At 44.6% G+C, this 13,949-nt stretch overlaps 1 pseudogene; it reads right to left on the minus strand.

Moving 5' to 3' along the window:
- Positions 1-10,515: 10,515 nt before the first annotated feature.
- LOC147419428 (uncharacterized) lies at positions 10,516-13,277 on the minus strand (annotated as a pseudogene).
- Between the last annotated feature and the right edge of the window lie 672 nt (positions 13,278-13,949).

Genomic DNA, 13,949 nt, shown 5'->3' on the forward strand with positions numbered 1-13,949 from the left:
TAGGCAGCCTCTCCTGGGCTAATAACCCTGCTCTCGAAGTATATCGGCTTGTAGCTTCTCCCTACCTTTTGCAATAGAACTGCTCCAATAGCAACTGTGCCCACTATCATAGACACATAGAAGTCGTCCTCTTGATTGGGAGGACACACCGCTGGCAACTGACATAGAATCTCCTTGACCCTATCAAAAGCCCCTTGAGCTTCCTTATCCCATTCATAGCCATGCACTTGCTGAGCCCTCTTTTGAAGAGGATGCACATATTGCGACAGCATCCAAAAGAAACGTGACAAGTACTTCAACTTATGAACAAATGAAGCCAAACCTTGAGCATCTGATGGCGGCTCCATCAACACCAATGCCTTCACCTTCTTAGGATCTGCCTCTATACCGTTTTGCGACACCACATGACCTAACAGCTACGCTCGAGGCTGTGCTAGCTTGCACTTTTTTGGGATTCAATTGGCCTCCTTCTTCATCCAGCCTTTGAAAGCATAGTTGGAGCTTTGATAGGTGCTCCAACCTTGAATTGTAGCAGCCGATATCATCCATGAAGACCCTAATAAAACGGCCCAAGTATGGACCAAATACCCTATTCATCCAACCTTGGAACGTAGCGTATGCATTCACCAATCCGAACAGCATCCTACGGTAAGCAAAACAGCCCCATGGAGATATGAATGTGGTCTTCAGCTAGTCTTCAAGTACAATCCCTATCTGAAAGTACCCCGAAAAGCCATCCATAATCGAGTACCTCTCATGCCCAGCCACCTCGTTTAGGATTTCGTCTTGAAACGGAAAAGGGGTAGTGATTCCTCTTGGTCGCGGCATTCAATGGTTTTTAGTCGACACACACTCTCCATTTCCCATTCTTCTTAGGGGTTATGACCACTGGCGAGACCCACTCTGACTCCTTCACAGGATATATGATGCATGCATCCAATAGTTTATTGATCTCCTGCCAAAGGGCTTCTTTTTGAATTTCTCCTAGCCTTCTTAGCTTCTGTGCTTTAGGCTTACCCTTCCTTAAGAACAATCTTGTGCTCCACCCCCTTTGCACCTCGCAAATGCTTGTACTCCGTTGCAAACAGATTTGGATAAGAATCACACAGTTGAACATAGCTCTCCTTTTCCCCTTTGGTAAGGTCTTCACTTATCATACTCGAAACCTCCTCTATGCTTAAACCATGATCTTGAGGTTGCATACCTTCTTCTTTAGGTGGAGAGTCGTCTATGGTGACTCCGAAAAAATCCGCATCTATCTTCAGCATTTCATCCTCGCTCTCCTCTTCCTCTGTGCTAGTATAGCCTTCATCATAGCCCGTCTCAGTCTCGTACTCATAACTCGTTGTGTCGCCATCATCTTTAACTGCCATAGGACGAGAACTGCTCTCCTTGGTCTTCAAATCAAGCACAATTTGTCTGCCTCTCTCTTTGTCAGGCAAAGTGAACACTTTGCTCTCCCAATCCTGCTTTGCACCTATTGCCAATAGCCATGGCCTACCCAAAATGATAGGGTAAGCATTATCCCCTGCTTTCATCACAAAGAAGTCAATCAAGCACTCTATGTCCATCACCTTGACCTTCACATCCTGCGCCACCCCCAGACACCTGGCTTTAGTATGGTTAGCCATCCTCATGCGCACATTTGACCTGACTACTGCCTTGACTCCCGTCTCTTTCATGGCTGCCTCTGTCATGACACAAACCTGTGCTCCACCGTCTATGCAGGCTTGTACCTGCATCCTCTTCTCTATAATCGCATCCACCAATGGAAGAACATCAGTGGGGCTACCTACTCTCAAAGCCAGGTTTTGCACTGCTTGGACATTTCCCTTAGCTCTTGGCAGCCTGGTGCTAACACTCGTGGACCACTGTCTTCTTAACTTTGGATTTAAAGCTAACAACTGACCAAATGTAATATTTGCCTTTTGATTTTGAACATCACTCACTAGATTGTACTCCGGATAGCCTCGTCGTAGCTGGAAATCTGCTTGCTTGATCTTGCGACGCCTCCTTCTTCTGCTAGGCTCAGGCTGATCTCTGCCTTCGTACACCTTCTCTTTACCCTTGCGAGCTCTAGTTTCCAGTTCTACCTCTGCCTCCCGCTCAACTCTTGCCCTCTTATTGGCCAAAACTTTGACATCCTGCTTTTCTACCCCTATGATGTTCACTCTTGGAACCTCACCTTCATTTTGCGGAGCTCGCTGCACAGGATTCTCCACCGCTTGCTCTCTTGGACCATTGTATAGCCCTTGACCTCGACCTCTACCAAAAAGCGGGTACATACCTCCTCTTTCTCTCTGCGGTTGAGGACAATCAGGTGCATAATGCCCTTCTTCTCCACAATTGTAACACCTACCAGACAGTGGTCGTGCCCTGCCCCTTGCTCCTCTTGGCTATCCTCTATCCATGACACTGAGCCGCAACTCTTGCATCTGCTCGGATAAATCTTGCACTGTGTGCACCCAATTTTGTGGCACAACAGCTACACCTGGAATTCCATGATTTTCTTCATGTCCAGCCTCTCTCGGGCTCTGCGGTTGAACATGGGCCATCGTCTCGTAGCCTGACACACCCTGCTCTATCTTTTTCTTTATCTTTCTGCTCTTCGACCGTGCAATGGCTACCGCACCATTATAATTCTCTGGGGTCTCGAAATCAACTTTTTCTCTCACCTTGGGATGCAGACACGCCATGGATTTGTCTAGCTTGAAGTAATCTCCATTGGCCAATTGCATGGCTGCCGCTAACTCTGCCCAACACTCTTCAAAATGACCCAACAACAAATTGAACTCTTCACTTACATCTTGCTTAAGCGCCTTTAGCTTTGCATCCATTTCGACTGGGGAAGTCTCCTTGCGAAAGTCGTGCAGAAACCTCGCCCGTAGAGCTGGCCATGCTTGCTTCGGCTCACCTTCCAATGCGTCGTACCATGCTTTAGCTCTACCACGCATCTCCAAAGGAAAAGTCTGCATCTTGCTATCCTCGTCGGCATACGCAACGATAGCATGTACAGCTCGAAATCTGACATCCACTCATCAGGGCTCTCTTCTCCTGTGAAAATTGGTCCATAGCTTCTACCTGCCATGACTTCCAACGCGAAAACCGCTTCTTTTCGATCAACTAGGATCAATCAATGTGCTTCTCCATGGGGGCAACAGAAGATGAAGAGGGGGAATGGGGACGACACCCGGCACGACCAGAAATGCCTCTCTATAGATCAGGGTCAACACAGCACCCCAATCCGCTCGAAAAACACCTTCGAAATGACAATCAACACCTAATCCGCTTCACCTGCTTAGTTCCCAATCGCACACACGCTATCTAGGACCGCAAAAGGAGCCGACACCTCACTGCACCTGCTCTGCCTCACTCCACACATACACTTACTCTCTCTCTCTCTCTCTCTCTCTCTCTCTCTCTCTCTCTCTCTCTCTCTCTCTCTCTCTCTCTCTCTCTCTCTCTCTCTCTCTTCTGCAATGCACCAACGATCCGGGCGTACACACGCTTCACCGGCACCGCAGCTGGAAACAGACGAGACGACAAAGAGAAAAGGGGAAGGGGGATGCGACACGGCACCATAAACCAAAAGGGTTGTGCATTAATGGATTCCAAGCTCCATTACAATCCTTCTCTGAGCTTCTCTCTCTTCTCCTTTCATGTACAGTGCAAAAACTCAGAAGTCCCTTGTTACAAAAAGTTTTGCCCCCCTATTGGGCTCGTTTTTTGAGTTTTTAGGCATTTTTCATGGTAGGTCGACATGTGGCACTCCCCTTGGGAGGCTCAGCTTGACTTTGACTAGCTTGGTGCTTATCCGGAGGCTTCATACTTCACTCTACACACAAGCACCCTCTAGGGAGCAACGACGGCACCGTCATTGCCCCTTAGGGGTTCATATTTCCCTCAAAAATGGTTTTGGCCCGAATTTGTCCGTGGGAATGGCCCCCCCATGGGCGGGTGCCACTTCATCACCTTCCTCGCGAGGGCAGAGCCACCCCGCCTAGCCGGTTGCCGCCCAAAACCACCACACCACCATTTGCAGCGCCGCGCGCAACGCTCAACACGGACGCCATAGCTGCTGGGGAGGGGAGCTCCCCTCACTCCTCTTGGATGTCTATGGGAGGTCCACGCCCCACCCTAAATACTACGGCCTTCGAGCTTTTGATTATGCATGTGGGTTTTACCCACTGGACACGTGGCGGCTCCATATGCCATGAGCCTCAAGGGCTTCAAATAATCCCATTACTTTGTTAACAGAAAAAACTTTTTGCAGACTGCCTTTGCTTGGCTCTCACTCTCTGTTGCCATCTCCTGTTGCCGAGCCGTAAAGCCCGGGTGAAGCCCCACTTTTCCAGCTCCTACTACCCTCTTTGTATCTGCACTTTGACTTTTCAGCATCCTCGAACCGGGACCTTCAAAAATGGAAAAAACACCTGCAACCCGATTCGGTCAAATGCTCCCAATCATTTCGATGACCATATCTTCTCGCTCCGGACTCCGTTTGGCATGCAGTCACTTCCTGCTAGCTCCATATGATGTACTCCCTGCTCTAGAACTTCATCTAGGCTCAGAAGATGCCAGATGGCACAATTCTCCAGTGCGGCCAAGTGGGCTCAGACCCGGGCCCCGAAAAAACTTCAAATGGCCATAACTTGGTATCCAGAGCTCCGATTCACGATCCGAGAAGACAGGCATGCTTCATAAGTCGAGCACTACACATATATGCACTGACATCAGCCCGAGCCATCTGTCCCCAGCTGCCCTACCCGTCGGGGATCATCTGGACCATTCCCCAGCACTTTTGGCCTAAAAAACTGCATCAGGCATACTTTTCCGCTATCCTTTGGCTACCAAGGGCCTTGGCACCTGCCCTAGCCTTCTGCGCCGCACTCGACTGCATCCTTTGCCTGGCATAGACCACTACTTAGCTCCGACCAACTTTAGCTGCACCAGCGTGTGCAAGTCGAGACAAAATACTTCGCTCTAGAGACTCCTTAATTGTCCCGCAATCAGAGGTCATGCTCACTTCTGGGAGACCAAGAAGAGTTGCATGTGTGTGTGTGTGTGTGTGTGTGTGTGTGTGTGTGTGTGTGTGTGTGTGTGTGTGTGAGAGAGAGAGAGAGAGAGAGAGAGAGAGAGAGAGAGAGAGATTGAGGTGGCTATCGAAGGAAGAACAACATTCTGTTTATATTCAAAAGCCCACCATTTAATACGTACATAGTGTTTGGTGAAGCGAAGATTCATCAAGGGTGAACCTTTTGGTGTCAATATGATGCAAAGGAAGATGAGGAGGTGGATGAAATCGGCGTCGAACTAAAAGATATCAAACTGGTTATGACGCATGTCGGTGTATCTACGGCCAAGGCTACAAATGCTTTGAGTTCTGTAAATTGTGACATTGAGTGCCTTTATATATCTTACTAAGAATCTTTAGGGTAAAGGGTCCCTGCTGAGGGACCCTGCTACCCCAGCTTTAAAATCACCTTGCACTAGTGTTTGGGAAAAATGTGTCTCAGCTTAATATCATGCCATTTTCAATTTCTAAAATGTCAGTTGAGGGCAAAAGAAAAAGGAGAAATTCCACCCCAAAAAAGAGAAAATAGTGTAAAAACCTGCATAATTTTGTAAATTTCCTCTTGGCAAATTCAAGGCAAGGAATTTTGTATGTTTGGGCAAATGATTTTTCCCGAGCACTACCTTGCACCAATAAAAGGACACAAAAAGCCCATTGGTAGAGTGGTTAGAGCAGGAAACTTTTCAATCTCCACCATGAGATCTTGAGATCGAGCCTTGTTGGCAAAACGGCGCATTACTATTGTTGGGGTGTCTCGCTTCAAACCCCCGATTTTGTTACACTAGCAATCTTTGGCGGTGTCGTTAGTCGTCCATGCACTCTTGATCGCGTTTAGTTTTTTTTTTGCTTGTAGATCTCACCTTTAGCTTCGTTTTGCACTCCTCCACGCTTAAAGCGGTGCACAATGTGCTCTGCAATCCCTGGCGCGACTTAGGTGGCCTTAACTTGGCCCCTTTACCCTACTTCGTCACCCTTGGATTTTCTGAATATGATGTATCCCTTGACAATATTTCTTTTGGAGACATTGTGGAGCCAGAAAATGTAGTAGGCAATTTCATGTACAAGTTAGGTTTCCCCCTAAAAAAAGAAGAGGAAAATTTAGAGATAGATAGAGAGAGAGAGAGAGAGAGAGAGAGAGAGAGAGAGAGAGAGAGAGAGAGAGAGAGAGAGAGAGAGAGATTTGTAGCTTCCAAAGTTCTAGTCTACAGAGATTGCCATCGACCATCCCCACCGTCCAACAATTCTCATACAAAGAGAGAGAGAGAGAGAGAGAGAGAGAGAGAGAGAGAGAGAGAGAGAGAGAGAGAGAGAGAGAGAGAGAGAGAGAGAGAGAGAGAGAGAGAGAGAGATGCAAGATGTGTCATGTGAGAAGAGAGTTCGGCCTCAACTTAGCCTTGATTTAGTTGGAAATTCAAAATGGTTGATTGAGACAATCGGGCTCTCTCTCACATGTGCATAAATAAGAAGAAGTGGATTGAAAAAATAAATAATCTATATATTTATTAAAAACATAGAGGTGGATGTCCAGGATTACCCAGATATATGTTGCTTAGGAAATGAAAACAACCTTTTTACCTTTTATTTTGCTTAAAAAATCCACATAGCACAACCAGAGACGGTGTCATTATTGAAGGCACCGTCGTTGTACTAATAATTATCCGGAGAGTGTGGTCTAGTGCTTGGAAACACAAATAGACATCGTGCGCAGACGGAAGAGAGAGAGAGAGAGAGAGAGAGAGAGAGAGAGAGAGAGAGAGAGAGAGAGAGAGAGAGAGAGAGATGGAGAGAGAGAGATTGAATTATAGTCCACAGAGGTCAGATATGACCTATGAGACCGAGAAACATCAACTTACAAAAGATTCCTTCTAGTGAAGGGGTTGTTAAGGTGTGAGGGTCCATTGAGGGGTGAACAAAAGGCGTGAAACAAAAGAGAAGGTGGGATAAACAAACCTAAAAAACTAATGAGGGGTAGGTGAGGGGGGAGCCATTATTGGAGTTTAGAACTCTTGGATAATGGCTTTACCTCCTCGATAAACAACCCATTTTCCTATTGTACGTGCTTCTTGCACCTTCTGTAGTTCTACCTTCTTCTGTTTGAGTTGGGCGGGTGTGAGGTCTTCTGCAAACCAAACTTTAGTGTCCTTGAGAAGGCTCGATTGCTCAAGGAGTTTGATCTGGTCCGCCTTGGTTTTGAAAGTATCATTGTACACTATGCAATAGTGTCGACAGGTTGGTAGGGAGGGTCATTGCGTGGGACTAACATAAGGCACTGTTCTGCAGGGAACTATTTGCAGGTGGATTGGAAGACCGGCCTGGGCGACATTGGCTTACAAAGGATTGGTTCAAGGATGTGGATGTATTCACTTTGAGGGTGCAGCTGCATGATTGGTGTTTACGTTGTTTGGTGGAGGTCTAGAGATGCACGAGCAATAGCACGCTTGGGGGCTGGTGTTTTGGGAGCACATCCAACACATGGACTCATTGACACTATACTTCTGGATTTTGAACCCTTCAATGTTTTGACCGGATCTAAGTGAATGTTTTTCTGTTGGATGGCTTAGCTAGTTATGCATTTATGCGCAATGTAGCACACCCTTTGGATGTTTTAAGTGTACGTAATGGTCAATCTTACATTTCAATCTCATTGTCAATTGATCGGTCATGGTGCTATTATTTTTTCAATTTCTAACGGCTCATTATGGGTTGTGGTATGCGTTAGTACCATTTATGAATGTAATGAACCTGCTTAGGTGTTGTTGTGGTGAGATGTTACTGGTGGCTGTTAGTATTGCTAAGGTGTTTGGAGCTTGCATATATTCTGTTGTTTTATCTCTTTAAGGGTGGTTGTTGGCTCGGATTGCGTTGTGGGTGTTGAGAAGCTCCATGAGTGGTGAGAGTGTGACATTGTTGTAGCCTTTATTGTAGTCCAAGTGGGATGTTTATTGATTTTACACATGGATTTCCTTTGCTTCAGATTTAGCAAGCGGGTTGAACACATTTTAATCTCGTTGTAGCTAAGTTTTGTGTACATTAGTTGGCATCTCTTTCTTGTCAGATTGTCAGTGATTGAAACTCTTCCTCTCTCTTTGTAATGTTTTAATAATGTGCCAAAACGGACAACCGTATTATTTCTTTGTTAAGTTTTTGATCAAAAAAGCTTTCGATCGAAAGATCTTTTGATCTAAAGATCTTTAGATCTAAAAACCCTTTATATAAAAGCAATGTTGTGTGATCACATAGCATCTCTCAAGTAAACAAGAGATGAGTAAGAAAATATAAATACTAGCAAAAAATTAAAGAATAAAAAATAAAACGTTTAAAGTTTTAATCAATATTATATGTAGTTAAAAATTAAACATAAAAGTTAAAACTTAAAAATACAAAATTAACAATTGTTTAGGTCAGAACCAAGCAAATAGAGGGCCTTGAGGGGTCTCTTGGGTCTCTATTTGCTTGATTCTGGCCTCATGAGGCTTATGAGGCCCTAAGCTTAAGATATAGCTTTTTTAAGCCTTAGGATGCATCCAGAACGTCTAAAAACCTTAGCATAGCACTTTAAAACGCTGAAATCTCATGTCTCTAGCTCTAGATATAGCATATAAAGCCTAGAGCCTCATGAGGTCAAAACCAAGCGAATACAGGCCCTAAGACCCCTCAAGAGCCTCTGTTCTCTTGGTTCTGACCTCATCAAGCCCTAGGCTTACAAATGCTATATCTTGAGCTAGAGACGTCAGATTTCAGCGTTTTAAAGTGCTATCCTAAGGTTTTTGGACGTCCCGGATATGTCTCTAGCTCAAGATACATAGCATATTAAGCCTAGAGCCTCATGAGGTCAGAACCAAGCAAATAGAGGCTCTTGAGGGGTCTCAAGGGCCTCTATTTGCTTGGTTCTGACCTCATGAGTCCCTAAGCTTAAGATATAGCATTTTTAAGCCTTAGGATGCATCCGAAATGTCCAAAAACCTTAGTATAGCACTTTAAAATGCTAAAATCTGACGTCTTTAGCTCAAGATATAGCATATTAAGATTAGAGTCTCATGAGGTTAGAACCAAGCGAATAGAGGCTCTTGAGGGGTCTCAAGGGCCTCTATTCGCTTGGTCCTGAACTCATGAGGCCCTAAGCTTAAGATATAGCATTTTTAGGCCTTACGATGCATTCGAAACGTCCAAAAACCTTAGCATAGCACTTTAAAACACTGAAGTCTAATGTCTTTAGCTCAAGATATAGCATATTAATCCTAGAGCCTCATGAGGTCAGAACCAAGAGAATAGAGTCTCTTGAGGGGTCTCAAGGGCCTCTATTCACTTGGTTATGACCTCATGAGGCCCTAAGCTTATGATATAGCATTTGTAAGCCTTAGGATGCATCCGGAACGTCCAAACACCTTACCATAGCACTTTAGAACGCTGAAATTTGACGTGTCTAGCTCTAGATATAGCATATTAAGCCTAGAGTTGCATGAGGTCAGAACCAAGCGAATAGAGGCTCTTAAAGGGTCTCAAGGGCCTCTATTCGCTTGGTTCTGACCTCATGAGGCCCTAAGCTTAAAAATTCTATATCCTGAGCTAGAGACGTTAGATTTCAGCGTTTTAAAGTGCTATCATAAGGTTTTTATTTGGACGTTCCAATGCATCTATGGTATTCTTGTTGTATTCTGAAAACATCTCTTATGTGTTTCTCTCATCACACGTCACATCACTCATTAAGATTCATGACATAGATTTTTGTGTACACTTAAGTTGGCCCATGATGCAGCACAAACTTCATCTCGGCATTGGTGAGTGAGAAATGCATCATATAAATGCAAAGGCATTATTTACTGCATGGTTATGGCACAAACCCTAACAAAAGAACATCTCAAGCCTTGCACCCTGAATGGTCAAAATATGGTGCATGAAACCTCTTTCTAAGAGCCCAACCTCCTTTTTGCGACAACATATCTCCAACAAAACTGTAAATAATCAAATACCAAAAATTCTAAATGTTTGCAAGTGAAATCAACTGAGAAAAACACCATATTAGTGAATTAGGGAATTTCCCAATTCTCACTTTCAAAACAAGCTTAAGATTTGACCACATGGCCAAATCTTAGCCAAAGTTTTCAGAGCATGGATTGGAAGAGCATTTCAAGCACTACCTTGTGGAAGTGTTTGGCCTTAAAAAATAGTTTGAGATTTTCCATATGGCCAAATCCCTGAGACATTCTATGATTCCCAAATTGGCTCTAAAGTCTCAAACTCTCTAATATGGTGTTGAAATCAGATCAGCCTAAATGGATAAGAAAAATTGGCTGGCAAAACAAGACATACATCTGGCAACAACCCATCCATGACTCTCACAAAAGGTCAGTTTCAATGCCATCCAATTAGAGCAATTGTAGTCCATAGAGATTGTACACACTTTATAGGAAAAATACATCAATTTGGTAGCTGAAATGAGCTCATGACAGATTGGCAGAACAAATTTTCGGAACCTAGCTGTAATGTTCACGCACGATCAAGAAATATGCCATCCAAAAAGATCGGCCTAATAGCCCAAACAAGGTAAATAGTCATCAGCCGAACATGTTGAAAGTATGCAAATGAAATCAGCTAACAGCTGGCTCCCAAAACAACCCACCAAAGATAGTTGCAAATGGGCTCACCAGTTCCTGCCCAACGCTCACAAACTGGTCATCAGATCATCCCAATAGATTGCATAAGGGAGAAATAAGATGCATGCCTCTTATGTAGAGAGAACCATTTGCTGCTGGGACGTAAGGACTGCCTTGAGTACTGACCCATCAAGCAAGAAGATCGTGAAGCTTCTCTCTTCTGTGGGAACCTTGCCAGTTTTGCAATAGACAATCATCCCTTTTTGGATGCTCTCACCAAAGAGGGTGACATGACGATTAAGCAAGCTCGACTTTGCTCCACCTGGGGCATGTCTCAACAATAATGGAAGGAGGGCATGGCATGAAATGCTCTCCAATGGATCAAGCATGAGAGTTTTGCTGCAACAATGAGGACAATGTATTCGAGGCTTTCTTTGACAGCGGACTCGATTCCGTCCACACTGATGCTTGCGTAGCAAAACACCAATAAGGACCTTTAGATGGTGGCAAGTCAGCCTCAAGAAATCTGTTCCTTGCTGGGTCCACTTGCTTATATGGGCATCCCATGCCCGAGTCGAGTTAGAGTAACATGAGCTTGGACTTGCCTGATCGATCCCTTTGCTGGTAGCTCAATCTCCTTTGGGATGATCAAGGCGGCAAGACTATTTCGTGAAAGAGTTAGTTGCGTTGGTATGGCTGGCTTCAAAGATCTATCACATTGCACCAACTGCTCTTCTAGACTCTGCAACATGCTTCTCATGTCATAGATGTAGCTACCAATCTCATCGTCTATGTTGTTGACAACTGTCTCAGCTACATCTAAGTTGTCATTCTCTAGTGCTATATTGTCTTCCCCTGCTCCAACTATGGGTTGTTACATAGGTCCACATGGCTCAAAGCTTGAATGCTATCTATGACGGGGAGAACTTCCTGAAGATGAGGAAATTGCCTCTCAATTATCAGTCGAAGGCCATATATATGCTTACATTATGATCCCCAATCCGCACAATCGTAGTAGTTGGATCATGCTCACATGATACCAGTTTGAGGCCGAAGTAGTGCTAAGGACTTTGAATAGCATGTGTCCTTCCTCTATCACTTTGAGGGTGCTTGGATCCGCCTCAAATCGCTTAAGAATTGATTCGCTTGCTACTAGCTTGGCTATATGTTGCTTGCTTGATCCAAAACGACTAAAACGCTCGGAATCAGCTGAACGATTGTCAAATTGGAAAAACATGAGCTCAACATTTGGCAACAACAAAGGTATACTCTCAAGCGAAAGAGAACCGCTCTTACCAATCTCTTGCTTTTGCTTGAAGAACTCGAGAACGTTCCCCAAATATATGTCCCATGCACTGAATCACCTACCATTGTATTCAACAAGACCAACAAAGCCTGTTTATCTTTGCATTTAGCAAGGTATACTTGACATATTGCCATAATCGCTCAACCAAGTTTGTAGTATCCACATTCCCATGTTGAAATAGACGACCGAATCTTGGCCAACGGCTTCGCCACATACATGTGCTGCCACACCAGCCAATGGATACATACCGTCGAATATTCTCATGTGTCTGATACACTTGCAATAGCTCATCGTACCTTGCATCAAATATATCCTTGCTTGTTGCATGCATCAAATTCAACAAGTGATTGTACACATCATCATGCTTGTCCTTAGGGACCTATGCACAACAATGCCATGTGAGTACGACAGTCAATTCGTGGACATGAGATGACATGAAGAACACATCAAAGAAATGACCTACTTGGGGCACGAGGTTCTCAACCCATGCCTTCTTGACATGAAACCAGCATAGCAAAACTTTGCATGCGACTTGTTGCCGCCTTCCATCCTTGTCTTCTCTCCAGCAAAAAGGATCTTGATCCACAACCTTGAGGATGGCTTCGAGCTCTTGTTGGCTCTTATCAATGACAATGGTTGTGGGCCCAACATCACCTAACCTTGCAAAGATCATCTTGAACATGAGCTCTAGGGCCACCTTTTCCTGACTGGTACCCACATCATTGCTGCATAACATCAGCCATATCGGAATCCCTATGCCGTTTTGGTTTGGCAAGACTGCACCATAGAGCGGTAGACCATAAATGTTTGTCTGGAAAGCGCTATCCATGGCCCATGAGTTCTGACGAGAGAAACGAAGAGCGACTTGTAGCATCCACTTGTCTTGAATGAGGAGGATGAATGGCCGCTTATTCTCATCAGGGTTTTGGGGACTGTAAGGCTGCACAAAGATTACCAGTCCATACAAGTAGTATACTTGAGGATGCATGCTCACCCATCCAGCTTAAGAAGTTGAGAATGTAGTATTACCTTCTTCAATTCTTGCAAACGTAGAGCCTCTGCAAGCATCGCACCCCATTCACTACCTACAAAGTTACCTACAATCAAAAGAAATGTTGGATCAAATGCTATCAAAAACTCAGGAGAGGAAAGGCTTCTTAAAAATTCCAATGGCAAGTTAAGTACCACGAGTGCGCATTTGATGAAACAGCATTTGCACCTCTTTTGGTATCATAAATCTGTAGATTACATGATCCAACTCAGATGCATTTGCCATGTGAAACCTTTCCTTGGAGATCGACATTTTGGTGACATGGCGACACATCCCAACATCAAACATATCATCCATACAGCATGCAACTACAGCTGAATGCACCGGCAAGTGGTAAAGGTCAGCACGTGAGCTAGGTATGTGCCCGGTGTGATCGCCATGGATTGCGATAGTCACCCTATCACCACCATGATAGTGTTGAACCACCACCCTAAACAGGCACCCACACTTCTTGGACTTTCGTTTTTGCCGCTTATTCGCACCTCTCTGATCTATGCTTCCACCTCGATGACAAATGTATTCTTGTAGCCACTTATATGCTCTATGCTTGCCTATAGATATGACTAGGACCAGTCACGTGTGATGCTTCATCATGATTCTTGTCAATTGTTGCTCGACTTGAGATGTTGTTGTCTCGATTGAAGGGGTTGGGCAATTTGCGGTTCTAATACTAATAGGCATCGCAGCAACATCACGATCAATGATCTTCTCTTTTAGTAAACATCCACATGCAGTGATTGAGTCTTTTATGTTATCAAGAGGCAACCCATGTTGTCTCTTGTCTGTGCACCATTCCTTTTGTATGGCCTTGAGAGTGACAACCACTCCAAGATGATTGTCATGTGTCAAAGGGCAATAGACTGCATGAACAATGCGTGCCCAATCTTCAATAAAGGCAACCTTTAGGCCAGTAGATTTCAAGCG

The sequence above is a fragment of the Adiantum capillus-veneris genome, chromosome 29, assembly GCF_014529385.1.
Source record: "Adiantum capillus-veneris isolate H3 chromosome 29, ASM1452938v2, whole genome shotgun sequence".
Taxonomy (NCBI): domain Eukaryota; kingdom Viridiplantae; phylum Streptophyta; class Polypodiopsida; order Polypodiales; family Pteridaceae; genus Adiantum; species Adiantum capillus-veneris.